The following is a 12,095-nucleotide window of genomic DNA, read 5'->3' on the forward strand; positions in this document are numbered from 1 at the left end:
ACCTGCACTTGGGCGGCTCCTCAGCCCTTGGCAGTTTTCTGACTGTGAAGGCCTGATGCTGGTGGCCAGGAGCCATGTTTCGCAGAGTCAGGAAGCCCCCAGGAAGTACCAAGACTGGCACTGGCCCGGAATAGCGTGGGTCTACCGTAGGGTCAGGCTCAGGTTTCTGAGAAAGTGCTTAGTACCGTAGGTCTGTGGCTTTTCTCAGTGCCCACGCTTCCTCTCTAAATGTGGGGCTGGCCATGAGAGCAGCATCCTCCAGGGGACTGGGGACTGGAACATCCTGGATCCCACCAGTGGCATTGCTGGTGGCCTCTCTCTCGTTTCCTGTGCTCAGCTGAGACCAGGGTTGAAAACTGTGGAGCCTGGTCCAGCCAGGTCCTGCCTAAATCAAAAAACATGGAACAGCATGAAAACTGCCTTGGTTCTTCATGGATTCCTGAAAGCCTGTTATGTGTTGGACACTTTGCAAAGTCCTAGGTTAATGGAAGAGAGGAAATGTCTAAATGGGGTGCCTCTTGGATGTACTAAGTGCCCTCAAGATGCTGAGTGAGTCCAGAGAAGGCAATTTCTAACTGCCTAGGGGAGCAGAGAAAAGCTTGACTAAGGAGATGATGTGTGGAAAGGCCAGTTTGCCAGGTGGAATGGCAGGGCACAGGCTCTCAAAGGGGTGGGGAGGTATTTTCTCCAGCTTCACTGAATTGCAATTACATCAAGATTGTGAGTAAATCACTCTCTTAGGTCACTTTCTCGAAATGCAAACCTCCCAGTACAGTGACATGCTTTTTGTGGGAACTTCAAAGGGATTTCATTTATTTATTTTTGGTGGGGGAGATTTTGTTTATTTTTAAACTAACAAACACTGCAATATCCCAGGAGGCTGAATGAATAGGCTTGAAAATGGCAAGACAGGAAAGGGTACTGGTGATAAATATCCAGCTTGACTTTTGGTTTGAACAAAATTTGTTAAGAAAATGTTATATCAAGGATAAGTCATATTCTGAAATGCCTTCAAGTTTTGATCTCAGTGGTAGCAAAATCTCAGCCAAGAAGTCTTATTGCTGACTTTGCTTTTGGCTGCATCTTACACCAGGTTCTCCCTTTTACCCCCTGCCCCAGATCAGAAACCCACATTACCAAAGCTGATCAAAGCTGATCAATGTGGAGAAAAAACCATTGAGCTCACTCTGCAAATGGGAAACTCGATAAAGTGAAGATAGCCAGGCTGCCACACCCTGTCAGTAAGTCTCTTTACACTGTAAGGATTGCAGATTAAAGAAACCAGGAGCTGGTTCTTTGAAAGAATTAATAAGATAAACCCCTAGCCAGACTTATTAAAAAGAAAAAAAGACTCAAATTAATAAAATCACTAAAAAGGGGGAGAGATCACAACTAATACCAAGGAAATACAAACAATTTTTAAAACATATTATAAGGGACAACCCGAGTGGCTCAGCGGCTGAGCATCAGCCTTTGGCTCAGGGCATGACCCCGGGGTCCTGGGATCGAGTCCCACATCGGGCTCCCCACATGGAGCCTGCTTCTCCCTCTGCCTGTGACTCTGCCTCTCTCTCTGTCTCATGAATAAATAAATAAAATATTTAAAAAAAGCCTTTTATGAATAATTATAAGCCAACAAATTAGGCAATCTAGAAGAAATGGATGCATTTCTGGAAACTCACAAATTACCAAAACTGAAACAGGAAGAAATAGAAAACCTGAACAGACCCATAACCAGCAAGGAAATTGAAGCAGTCATCAAAAACCTCCCAAGACACAAAAGTCCAGGGCCAGATGGCTTCCCAGGGGAATTCTACCAAAAGTTTAAAAAAGAAATAACATCTATTCTACTAAAGCCTGTTTCAAAGGATAGAAATGGAAGGAACACTTCCAAACTCATTCTATGAGGCCAGCATCACCTTGATTTCAAAACCAGACAAAGACCCCACCAAAAAGAAGAATTACAGACCAATATCCCTGATTAACATGGATGTAAAAATTCTCACCAAGATACTAGCCAATAGGATCCAACAGTACAGTAAGATTATTCACCATGACCAAGTGGGATTTATCCTTGGGATGCAAGGCTGGTTCAACTCTTGTAAAACAATCAACGTGATAGATCACATCAACAAGAGAAAAAACAAGAACCATATGATCCTCTCAATAGATGCAGAGAAAGCACTTGACAAAATACTGCATCCATTCCTGATCAAAACTCTTCAGAGTGTAGGGACAGAGGGAACATTCCTCAATATCATAAAAGCCATGTATGAAAAGCCCAAGTGAATATCATTCTCAATGGGGAAAACCTAAGAGCCTTTTCCCCCAAGATCAGGAACAAGACAGGGATGCCCACTCTCACCACTGTTAGACAACATAGTACTGGAAGTCCTAGCCTCAGCAATCAGGCAACAAAAAGAAACAAAAGGCATTCAAATTGGCAAAGAAGTCAAACTCTCCCTCTTCGCAGATGACATGATACTGTACATAGAAAACCCAAACGACTCCACCCCAAGATTGTTAGAACTCTACAGCAATTCGGCAGTGTGGTAGGATACAAAATCAATGCCCAGAAATCAGTGGCATTTCTATACACTAACAATGGGACTGAAGAAAGAGAAATTAAGGAGTCAATCCCATTTACAATTGTACCCAAAAGCATAAGATACCTAGGAATAAACTTAACCAAAGAGGTAAAGGATCTATACCCTAAAAACTATAGAACACTTCTGAAATAAATTGAGGAAGACAATTTGCGGAATTGAGGAAATTGAGGAAGAGATGGAAAAACATTCCATGCTCATGGATTGGAAGAATTAATATTATGAAAATGTCAAAGCTACCCAGGGCAACTTACACATTTAATGCAATCCCTATCAAAATACCAAGGACTTTTTTCACAGAGTTGGAACAAATCATCTTCAGATTTGTGTGGAACCAGAAAAGACCCCGAATAGCCAGGGGAATACTGAAAAAGAAAACCAAAGCCGGGGCCATCACAATGCCTGATTTCAACCTGTACTACACAGCTGTGATCATCAAGACAGTGTAGTCCTGGCACAAAAACAGACACATAGATCAATGGAACAGAATAGAGAACCCAGAAATGGGCCCTCAACTCTATGGTCAACTAATATTCGACAAAGCAGGAAAGACTATCCACTGGAAAAAGGACAGTCTCTTCAATAAATGGTGCTGGGAAAATTGGACATCCACATGCAGAAGAATGAAACTAGACCACTCTCTTGCACCAGACACAAAGATAAACTCAAAACGGATGAAAGATCTAAATGGGAGACAAGATTCCGTCAAAATCCTAGAGGAGAACACAGGCAACACCCTTTTTGAACTTGGCCACAGCAACTTCTTGCAAGATACAGCTATGAAGGCAAGGGAAACAAAAGCAAAAATGAACTACTGGGACTTAATCAAGATAAAAGGCTTCTGCACAGCAAAAGAAACAGTTAACAAAACTAAAAGACAACCTACAGAATGGGAGAAGATATTTGCAAGTGACATATCAGATAAAGGGCTAGTATCCAAGTTCTATAAAGAACTTATTAAACTCAACACCCCAGAAACAAACAGTCCAATCATGAAACGGGCAGAAGACATGAACAGAGATACCACCAAAGAAGACATAGACATGGCCAACAAGCACATGAGGAAATGCTCCGCATCACTGGCCATCAGGGAAATACAAATCAAACCACAATGAGATACCACCTCACACCAGTGAGAATGGTGCAAATTAACAAGACAGGAAACAACAAATGCTGGAGAGGATGCGGAGAAAAGGGAACCCTCTTGCACTGTTGGTGGGAATGTGAACTGGTGCAGCCACTCTGGAAAACTGTGTGGAGGTTCCTCAAAGAGTTAAAACTATAGCTACCCTACGACCCAGCAATTGCACGGCTGGGGATTTACCCCAAAGATACAGATGCAGTGAAACGCCGGGACACCTGCACCCCAATGTTCATAGCAGCAATGTCCACAACAGCCAAACTGTGGAAGGAGCCTCTGTGTCCATCGACAGATGAACTGATAAAGAAGATGTGGTCTATATGTACAATGGAATGTTACTCAGCCATGAGAAAGAACGCATACCCACCATTTACTTCAACTTGGATGGAACTGGAGGGTATGATGCTGAGTGAAGTAAGTCAATCAGAGAAAGATAATTATATGGTTTCACTCATACAGGGAATATAAGAAACAGTGAAAGGGATTATAGGGGAAGTGGGGAGGGACACCTGGAAGGCTCGGCAGTTGAGCATTTGTCTTCAGCTCAGGGCATGATCCTGGAGACCCGGGATTGAGTCCCTCATTGGGCTCCCTACATGGAGCCTGCTTCTCTCTCTGCCTGTGTCTCTGCCTCTCTCTCTCTCTCTCTCTCTGTCTCTCATGAATAAATAAATAAAATCTCTGGGGGAAAAAAAAAGAAAGTTATGAGGGAAGGAGGGGGAACTGAGTGGGGAAAAATTAGAGAGGGAGACAAACCATGAGAGACTCCAACCCTGGTACAAAGGGTTGAGGAAGGGGAGGTGGGTGGGAGGATGGGGTGACTGGGTGATGGGCACTGGCGAGGGCACTTGATGGAATGAGCACTGAGTGTTATACTATATGTTGGCAAATTAAATTTAAATAAAATATTATTAAAAATAAAAAAAAAAAAAACCTGTGTAGATTAGTTAACAGCTATTCAGGGGCATTTCCAGAAACTGTCCAGAGGTCAAGCAAGTCTGAACCCAGCCCGGTCTGTCTTCACCACTACTTGGGAACGAGCATGTTTCCAACCTGCAAATTGCCCTTAACTTTTGCAGAGACTGCCTTTCAGTCACAAGGCAGCAGGCCAGGCCTATCTAGGGGCTGTTTTCTGCCCATCTAGAAGCAAAATATCTCTGTGTTGCTCAGGGGGGTTGTAACTTCCTTATCTAATATGCTGATTGATAGGACTTTCCTCCCCTCTCTCCTCTACCCTCTCACATCCCAGACCCCTGCACTTCCATCTAACCACCAATGTAGAGGAGGGCAGCCTCCGAGCTGTGCAGACAGGTCACAACTCAGGCTGAAGTCTTCCAAATATTATATTTAAAATTCTCAGATTCATATGGTGGGGCCCCTGGCTGGCTCAATCAGAAGAGCATGCTACTCTTGATCTCAGGGTCATGAGTTTGGGTACCACATTGCATGGAGAGATTACTTAAAAATAAGTAAATAAATAAACTTAAAAAAACAGTAATTCACAGATCCACATGAAATGATACTCACCATCACTAATCATTAGGAAAATGCACATGAAAACCATGATGATTACCACTTCATACCCTTTAGGATGGTTATTATCAAAAAAATGAAGAGAAAATAATAAGTGTTGGCAAGGAAATGGAGAAATTGGAACCCCTGTGGATGGCTGGCGGGGAGAGGCTGTAGCTGTTGGGGAAAATAGTACGGTGGTTGCTCGTACAAATAAACACAGATTACCATATGCTCCAGCAACCCCACTTCTGGGTGTGCATACCCAAAGAATTGAAAGCAAATGGATCATCCGGTTGTCTCAGTTGGTTGGGTCCAACTCTTGGTTTCTGTTTCGGTCATGATCTCAGGGTCGTGGGATCGAGCCCCAAGTTGGGCTGAGATCAGCAGAGTCTGCTTGAGATTCTTTCCTCCTCCCTCTACTTTGCCCTCTGCCCTTCCCTCCAAATAAATCAAATCTCAAAAAAAGAAAAAAAAAAAAAGAATTGAAAGCAAGGTCTCAAAGAGATATTTGAACACTCATGTTCAGAGCAGCATTATTCTTAACAGCCAAAAGGCGGCAAGAACCTCAATGCCCATGGATGGATGAAAGGATAAACAAAATGTGACCTATCCATGCAGTGTAATATTAGTCCATCTTAAAAAGGAATAAAATTCCTACACATGCTACGACATGCACAACCTTTGGAAATATGAAGTGAAATAAGCCAGACCCCAGTGAAATAAGCCAGACCCCCAAAGGACAAATATGGTATAATTCCACTTAAATGAGGTATCGGGAACAGTCAAGTTCATATAGACAGGAAATAGAATGGTGGTTACTGGGAGATGTTACTATATAATGGGTCCAGTGTTTCTGTTGGGGGTGAAGAGTAAAAAGTTCTTGAGAAGAATGTGCGCACAGCAATGTGAATGCACTTAAAGCTACTGAACTGTGTGCACTTACGAATGGTTAAGACGAAAAAAAGAAAAAAATGGTTAAGATGATACATTTTATGTTATATACAATTTACCACAATAAAAAAAGATGAAAAATAGATAATGAAAGAAAAATGCACAGATGTCTTGGGAAGAATTAATTATAAAATATTTAAACAATATAGATAAACAAAAACTCCAACTGGATTGCTCCACACTCTGACCCCGTTACCTGCGGCTTGTGGTCCAGGTAGTCGTGTGAGTGTTTTCAAGGGTGTACAGAGATGTATGTTTTAAATCTTTTTTTTTTTTTTAAGATTTTATTTATTTATTCATGAGAGACAGAGAGAGGCAGAGACACAGGCAGAGGGAGAAGCAGGCTCCATGCAGGGAGCCCAATGTGGGACTCAATCCCGGGGCTCCAGGATCAGGCCCTGGGCCGGAGGCAGGCCGAAAGCGCTGAGCCACCCGGGCTGCCCGAGATGTATGTTTTAACATATTTCTGGGTTTTGTTTAATTTTCACCTAATTATCGTCATACTCAGCACTGCGTCCAATCAAATTAAGACACACTCTCTTCCTTTTACCTTTATTTCTTGCTTCCTCATTGGGCTTTCTTGCCATGTCTTTTCTCCCTCATGGTTTCCTTCCACCCTGTTTCCTAAACCCCATTTCCTCCTGCCTGATGATCCGAGGTCCAAAGGATTTCTCCTTTCTTTAATTCCTCACAGTTCAGAGACATAAAATCTGGAAAACGTCTGGGGTGGCCCAGAAGCAGCACCTGCAGGCGTCACCCCCTCTGCCTCTGCTCGCGTCTGCCTTGTCCCCGAGGGTCAGGGAAACTGTCACGTCCGGGCCTCCTGGCACCTGCCACACCCCCGGCCCGGGAGGAGCTCGAAGGGGAAGAATAAAACAGTCCCGCTAAGCACCTGTTGCTTGGTCAGTGCTTTTCTGGTCCGGCTGAGGCTGCCGGACACTCAGAGGCTCTGGGCCCAGAAGGACACGAACAAACGCGGCCTCGCCCTCCCTTGGACCCCTGGTGGCAGCACCGGCCTGGTTTCTCGTGTCCTTGCAGGTCGGCAAACCTGCCAGCCCGACTCACTGCTGACCTGGGGAAGAGGCTCCAGGGCACCCAGGCCTGCCACCTGTCTTCGCAGGAGCCCAGGTGGAGCCAGTCCCTCCAAGACGGCAATTTGAGGCTAATGGAAACTGGAGCGAGGCAGCGAGGGAGGTCGGCGCCGGGAGTTCTAGAAACGCAGGCGATGGGAGGTGACCCGGCCACCCGCGGAGGCTCAAGGCTCTAGAACTCTCACGGGCTGCTGCTCACAAACTCGAAACTGCAGGTTCTGATGTTATTTGCCAGCAAAAGGACAAGGAGGTCTTCTCATGTATGCTTCTGGAAACTTCTAGACGCAACGATCTGATGGCCTTTTTCTTTTTCTCTTTTATAATTTTATTGAGAGATAATTAACATACAACAAACTATACATATTTGAAGTGTACTACCTGCTATGTCATTTTTAAATATTTTACTTATTCATGAGAGACACACAGAGAGGCAGAGACACAGGCAAATGCTCAACCCTTGGGCCACCCTGGGGCTCTACCTCTGCTATGTCTTGGTATGTGTAACATATATACCCATCAACCATCCCTTAATCAAGATAGGGAACATTTCCATCACCCCTGAAGACCTCCTAATGCCCTAATGCCCCCATCCCCAGCCTCACCCCCACCCCCAGGCAAGCACCGACCCCCTCCCCATCCCTATAGACGAACCCACGTTTTCTCGAGCTCCTGCACATGCGGTTGTAGGGAATATACTTCTTTTGGTTTGACCTCTTTCACCTCAGCAGCATGAGACTGAGATCCATTCACGCCGCTGCACATAGCGATGGCTCGTTCATTCCTTTGTGTCCCTGGCAGTCTTCCATCGTACAAACACACCATTTGTACCCGTGCCCCTGCTGATGGACACTGAGGTCGCCTCCTCTTTGGAGCTGTTAGCAAAAAGGCTGCAGTGACCATTTGTGCACAAGTTTGGGCGTGCACCTGTTTGCATTTCCCTGAACACCTAGAAGAGGGAGGGCCAAGTCAGAAGAAGGGTTCTTTAAACAGAGCCCAGAGGAGCCCCAGGGTTTCTGCCTTGTGTGGGAAGGGAGTTTGGCAACAGAATCTCGGTTCCCATTTCTAGTGCAGCTGAAGCTCCAAGGATGTCTTTACACTATCGCTTCCTCTGACGGGCTTTCTCTCTCTTCTTTCTTTCTTTCTTTCTTTCTTTCTTTCTTTCTTTCTTTCTTTCCTTTCTTTCTTCTTTCTTCTTTCTTTCTTCTTTCTTCTTTCTTCTTTCTTTCTTATCTTTGCTCTCCTCTCTTGCTCTCTTTCTTTCTTTCTTTCTATTCTTTCCTTTCTTTCTTCTTTCTTTCTTTCTTTCTCTCTTTCTCTCTTTCTTTCTTTCTATCTTTCTTTCTTTGTTTCTTTCTCTTTCTTTTCATTATTATTTTTTTAGATTTTATTTATTTATTCCTGGGAGAGACAGAGACACAGGCAGAGGGAGAAGCAGGTTCCTGCCGGGAGCCCGATGTGGGACTCGATCCCAGGACCCCGGGGTCATGCCCTGGGCCCAAGGCAGGCGCTCAACCACTGAGCCACGCAGGTGCCCTGATAGTTTTTCTTTAAAGAGGTTTCCACAGCCATGGGAAAAAAGTTTGAAAATTCGACTCTCCTTCTATTTTTTTTAAGTTGTTATTAGTTACTGCATTATTTTATAGATGAAGAAAACTGAAGTTGCAATGAGCCCGATGGCCTAGGCTGGTGAACTAGATGCTGAGTCTTTCTACTTTCCTAGGCCTGGGATTCCAGACCAGTGACCCATATCCTCTCCTAATTCATGACTTCCACCTCCCTGGGTTGGGGGTGGGGGGGGGACGTGGGGCGGAAGCTGCTAGAAATATCAGGTTAGCATCAGATAGAATTATATCCCAAATATGTGGACATCTCCTTCAGAAGCCTGCAGAGCCAGACATAGCAGACAATTTAGACCAGGGGTCAGGAAGCATTACTAAGGGGACTTTCCACAGCTGCGGAGTGCTCTTCCCGGGGATTAGTCTCCGTGGCCCTAGACTCCATCTGAGCCAGACAAGACTGGAAGGGAAGGGCCTAGTTGGTCTGTGTGTCTGTCCTGCTCCAGGAAGCTGGGAGGGGAGAGGCTTCTCTGGGGGCCCATCATCACCTCATTACACCCCGCAAGGAGAGTAGAAGGCCATTCCTGCCGGCTCCTCTGGCCTAGCAGGCCCCACGGGTACCCTGTGCTAGGCCTGGGGCTGAGCCCTGTCATCTCTGTCTGCCTGGCCGTTGGGGGTCAGTTGCACACATTGTGGTCTCCTCTGGTCCCTGCTCTCGTGGGGTTTATAGAAGAGGCGGCACAGGGAGGCCGGATCCCAGGGAGCCTCACAGGCTTGGACTTGATCTCCAGAACGAAGGGAGGCCATGGAAGGATTTCCACAAGAAAGGCCTGGTCACGTCTCAACACCACTGAGCACACCTGGGATTTGGCGAGAACAGTGATAAGCTGAGAGGGGCCACCTCTCGTGAGAACAGACCAAACCAGGTTAAGTATGGAGCAGAGAGGTACACGCGGGTTGATGGGAGAGCCTAAGGTTACCCTGATGAATTCCGATGACAGGGCTCATAGAGGGCTTACAGGAGGAGATGGCCTTTCGGGTGGACTTTGACGGGCATGCTGGTTTGGATGGGCTCTGGAAGGCAGGAAGGCTTGGAGGCCTGGAAGTGGAAGGCCTGCCTGGGGACAGGTGGTCCAGCAGGGCGGTCCCCCGGGGGGAGGGAGCAGGAGAGACAGGTTAGGACAAAGTCACACAGTGTATTAAATACAGAGCAGCAGTGGCTTCTTGTGTAGAAATGGCCTCAAAGGCGAACCTTGCTCGTGCCCCCAGCAGGGATCTGGTGCCAGGCTAGCCACCCAGGTAACACCGGGGCATTACTTATTGATGGGGGGCCCTGGAAAACTGAGACTAGCATGTGGCCTAGGTTGGCGGTCTTACTTGGGGTCATCTCTGAGGGGGGCAGAGAACCCATAGCCCCTCAGCGGCATGCTTTACCCACTCTTCTCCCCTACATTCAGGAAACTCAGGTTACAGGGTAGGGGTGGCAATAGGATCTTTTGATAAAGATATGAATATGGAGGGACCCCTGGGGGGGCATATAGCAAATATCATTTTTAAAGGTGAAAAATGAGTATTTTTTTCTCAAGATCAGGAATAAGGTAAGAATGTCTTCTTTCACCATTGCCATTCAACATCATACTGGAAGTTCTGGTCAATGCAGGAAGGAAAGGGGAGGGGAGGGAGAGAGAGAGAAGAAGGAAGGAAGGAAGGAAGATGGAAGGAAGGAAAAGGAAAGGAAAGGAAGGAAAGAAAGGGGAAAGCATATAGTGAAAAGGAATAAATAAACTCAACTCTAAACTCTCACTGAATTACGATGATAATCCAATTTCATTCATTACTGGATCTTTCCGCACACTTCCCTATAGATTTTGCATAGGTTCTGGGGTCTTAGGCAGCACCAAGACATCGGGGAGACCTCTCTCATAAATAATCTGTCTCCACTGATGACTGCCTAGACATTCACTGTCATAGTTCACACATCCCCTTTACGTCCGGCAGTACTTCTTCACTTGAGTGCAGAAAATTTTGGAAAGCCTCTCTCAATGCTTGCAGGTCCACTTCCACCATATTGCCACTCAGGTGAGGCCTCATGACCTCCTTGAGCTGAGCCCCTGAGTGGTGTGTGGTGCTGCTTTAGACTCACTTCCCAACTTTGAGCTTATTCTGGGTAAAATCCCTTTCTCTCTTCTGCTTAATCTCAAAGGTACTACCCTCTTCTTTCACTTTGTCTTTCACAACCATTTTCCATGGCTCATTAAATTCTAAGGTGGAATAATTAGCAAAAGAAAAAATATTTCCCTACCTTGAGGGCAAGGAGCTATTAATCTTCCAGTTGTTCAAGCAGATGAGAAAAAATGAATTGTAGTCCCTGTCTTCCAATGCTATGGGAAAAATAAAGTTGTGAACTTTCCAACTGATTGTGGATTTGTCTTCTCCTTCTGTTCTATCAATTCTATCATATATTTTGAAGCTCTGTTTTGCTAATAGTACCTCTTCTCCATGTGTCGTCTCTCTTATTGGGTGGATCTAATCCCTTCCCCTGACTACCAGGCTGGTTCATGACCCAAGCATGGCCAAGGAAAGTACCAGATAACCACTACCACCACCACCACTCACATCCCAGTGGCGATGACTGGTTAAAGAGTATACATACACATGGCACTAGCTGGGTTGATCAGAGCCAGTAAGCACATCCCAGGGATTTTCATTAAACTCCTCAACCAAGTCTGAATTCCTTTGAGCATGACGGAATAGAAAGATCTATACAATGGTACCCAACTCAACATGTGTCATAGACAGAGGGAAAAGACAGAAATAAAAGCGGATAGTTAACAGAAAACAAAATAAAATAGTAAACAATAAATGCAATGGATTTAGTCACCTACTTAAAGGCAGGATTATCAGATTGAATAGCAAATAAAACAAAATCCAGCTTCGTGCTGTGGCCAAGATACTTGGCTTAAAAACAAATCCATTCAGAAATAGTTGAAAAAGAAAGGAATGGAAAAAGTATGTCATGAAAATCCTACCCTAAAGACAGTCTCTCAGTGTAACAATATTAACATGAAAACAGAATGAAATTTACCCACAAAAAATAGCAATAAAAACAGCTCTTCCATAACAAAGCAGAAACATGCTACTTTTTTCCCAGTCATTGATATTTTTAGCAAGACAGGTGGTCACCTAAATGAAAGAAAGACTATTTCCCAGCCTCTCACACATCCAGGTGCAGTCT

Source organism: Canis lupus, chromosome 7 (genome assembly GCF_011100685.1).
Source record: "Canis lupus familiaris isolate Mischka breed German Shepherd chromosome 7, alternate assembly UU_Cfam_GSD_1.0, whole genome shotgun sequence".
NCBI lineage: Eukaryota > Metazoa > Chordata > Mammalia > Carnivora > Canidae > Canis > Canis lupus.